The sequence below is a fragment of the Panthera onca genome, chromosome X (assembly GCF_046562875.1).
Source record: "Panthera onca isolate mPanOnc1 chromosome X, mPanOnc1 haplotype 2, whole genome shotgun sequence".
NCBI lineage: Eukaryota > Metazoa > Chordata > Mammalia > Carnivora > Felidae > Panthera > Panthera onca.
In genome coordinates, this window is record NC_138357.1 from 24,096,392 (window position 1) to 24,100,030 (window position 3,639).

Sequence of the window (3,639 nt, forward strand, 5' to 3'; positions counted from 1 at the left end):
TATTCACACAAGTTGTGAGGAGTAAAACATAGAGACATCATGTATACTTTACCCTGTTCCCTCATTGATAACACCTTGCAAAACTATAATACAATACCACAACCTGTATATTGACCTAAATACAATTTAGTTATCTTGTTCAGATTTTCTCATACTCATTTGTGTGCATTCATGTTTAATTCATGCAGTTTTGTTCTTATATATGCCACTGCAATCAATACAAAACAGTTCAAAATTGCAAGGATCCCTGATGTTGTTTTTTAATAATCAAACACAAGCATCATTCCCTGTATCCTACATTAACACCTGGTAGTCAGTTCTCCATTTCTACAACATTGTATTTTCAAGAATGTTATAAGGAGATAGCAGAGAAAATGGAAGACTAAGGAAATCTGAAATATTGTCCATCCTTAAAAGTAATGAAAAAACAAAGTAAATAGTTAGAATTAACTTTTTTGGGCATTAACTCAAACCTTGATGCAACTCAAAAGCTTGCAGCAACCTATTTCTAAGTAAAATGGCTAAATATTAGTAAGATGAGAGACCTTTGGAGAACTTTAGCTAACTCTAGTCTGATCTTACACTCCCTATCTCAGAAGTAGCATTGAAAATAACACATATTCCCAGTACTATTGAGAACAACATGCACCTCATTATCAAAGAATTGTTGCTATTTGATCTGTCTGGTAACTCACTGAAAGATCACCTGAAAAGACTTTATTGTTTTGCCCAGGTCAGAACTCATGGAGTGCTCAAGCCACTACATGAGGGCATTTGTTGAATAATTTGCAGGCAAATATTTCACTCACTGACGTCTAAAGTGATTAATAATATTTGAGAAAAACAACAAGCTAACCAAAAAGCTTAGGAGGAAATGTTGGGGAATAAAATGTACATAAGGGTTTAAAACTTCAAACATTTCTGAGAATTTAGAGGATAATATGCATGTCCAGTGCTGTGCACATGCTCAGAAAAGACCAGAGAAGACTCTAATCCTTCACTTCTGGTTGACCTTGAGGTACTGCATAAGTAGGAAGTGAATGCTAAGGCAGAGCTATAAACGTCCCAGTTGATTATTGAAAGAGTGACTGAACTTGCACAAAGAGCATGTTCACAAAATATGAGAGAGATTTTGCTTCCAGGAGTTTAAGGAAATCTCTGTCCAATCATTAGCTGACTATAAAGCTGACAAATCAAAGACTTCAATGGCCAATAAGAATACAGAACTTACAGAACTAGTTCAGAAAAGTTACTATGCAAACAAACAAACAAAACAAATACAACTTCAAACAGCAACAAAGGCAAACTACTGGGGGGGGGATAAAAATCTAATTTCCAGAGTTGTTGAATTGCAATATTAAAAATGCCTTATTTTCAATAAAAAATTACAAGAACTGCAAAGAAACAGAATTATAGGTCATATACAAGAAAAAACTCAATCAATAAAAACTATCCTTGAAGAAGCCTAGATGTTGGATATATTAGATAAATAATTTAAATAACCTATTATAAATATATTCAGAGTTAAAGGAAATCATAAGTAAAGAAATAAAGAAGAATATGAGGCCAATGCATCATAAAATTGAGAATATCATTAAAGAGATACAATTTCTGGAATTGAAAAATATAAGTGAACTTAAAAGTTCACTAGATTGGATAAACAGCAGATTTGAGCAGGCAGAAGAAAGTATTGGTAAATTTGAATATGGTCAATGCAGGTTATCCACTCTGAAAAATGGGGGGAAAAGAATGAAGAAAAACAGAGCCTAAGAGTACTGTTGGACATTATCAAATGCGTCAACATATGCATAATTGAAGTCCCTTAAGGAATGAACAAAAATAAAAGAACAGAAAGAGTATTTGAAGAAATAATGGATAAGAAAATCCAAATTTGATGAAAAGTTTTACTTACACCTCTAAGAAACACAACAAACTCCAAGTAAGACAAACTTAAAAAGATCTATACTTTGTTGCTGCACTGCCATTGCCCAGACCATGGTCCATGTGCTCCACTGGGGTTCTCTTAGCAGCAGCCAATGCTGCCCTGTGATCTCTGGCTGCACTTCATCTTTCTCTTCCTGCTGAGCCACTTTCTTCTTAGAACTATGACTATCGTTTTTGTCCTGCAGCTGGAGCCACTTGTCCTGGGACCCCCTTTGCTTTTCTGCTCGTGGTTACTTTGGGCCCTTTCCCATGGTGACTACCACCTAGCTGCCTTTACCCCGCATCCCATACCCCTGACACTGTCCCACACTTCTTTCCTCCCTCAATTCCTGGGGGAAGACTGTCCCTGTCTGAACCCACAGCCTCCAGGCCCAGCACATCTGTCCAACTGTTATCTAGCTACAGCAACAGGCACCCCTCTGGCAGTGCCAAAGAAGTGGTGAAAGAAGGTGCAGACCAACCCAGTGAGGCAGCGCCCAGCAGCTTCCATCAGTACCAACAGCACCGGCCAGGTGTCAAGGGTGGGTGCAGCCCCATGACTGCCAGAGCAGAGCACAGGAAGTATTGGGATAGACAACAAATTAGGCCTTGGGTCTTGTGGCCATAACCCAAACTGAGGAAGCCAGCCCTTACCCTGGCCTGCTGCCACCCATGGTGCCCAGCCAACCCTCATTCAGAAGGGAGGTTTTAAAATCAAAGATGGGAAAATTGGAGAAAATTGCCATTCCTCACTGCCAGCTTGTTCATAGTATACATTTGTGTGAACAACCAAAGACACATAGGAAAGCAAATATAACTTACACTATCCAAGATTACTCTGTAAAAAGAAAATAACTTTTGGGTGAATTCTATTTCATCTGATGTAATTCAGAAGCAGGGGAAAAGGCTTTTATAAGTACCAAGAACATTGGAAATATGCATTTGAAGAAATCAGCAATTCTAACTGAAGTGAACCAAAAAGGAAAATTATGCTGGGGCAAAGTTTAGTGATCTACCTTCTTTTGTGTTCTTCCAAAGCCTCCTACTCACTGGACAGGAAGCAGCATTGGAAATCTCAATCAAAATAAGGAGTTAATGGCAGTATAATTAAAAACTCTCCTAAAAGTTGAAACTTAGATCTCAGATTGTACATCTGTAAAATAGTTTTTTTTCAAAATCCCTGGACTATTGAAAGGAAAATTGGTACATAAATGGAAATTTTGCTTTATAACATGCAAGTGCAAAAGATGAGCTTAAAAATTGTAAATAATTTGTACTATATTTTATATTATTAAATATTGTATGCCATGTGCTATGTTTATATTGTTCACACTTGAGATGTACAATATACTATTGTTATGAAAATATGTATTTTGCCCTACAAAATGGTAGATGTTTTGTGTATATACAATGGAGAAATTTTAAGTGTTTTAAGGCACAAGGAAGACTGATTTATTTGCATAAAGTACTGAGATTTATTTTTAAAGAAATAGCTATCTAATCTTAAGGTGAAGATCTAAATGTGAACAGTTCACTAATACACTACTAAAATTTAAATCTGTGGCACAATCATTGTAAACATGAAGTTTGTCTGTGTTTCTCTAAATTGATTTCTGCCTTCTAATCTGTAATTACTAGAAAACACTCATTCCCAAATTTACCAAACATAATTTCTGGTTTTTGATTTATCCATTCAAATTTAAAATACCTCTGGGG

The 3,639-nt window shown here is 36.2% G+C and overlaps 1 pseudogene; it reads left to right on the plus strand.

Annotated features, from left to right (window-relative positions):
• The first annotated feature begins 2,105 nt into the window (after positions 1 to 2,105).
• Positions 2,106 to 3,060, plus strand: LOC145714316 (proline-rich nuclear receptor coactivator 1 pseudogene; annotated as a pseudogene).
• The last annotated feature ends 579 nt before the right edge of the window (positions 3,061 to 3,639 follow it).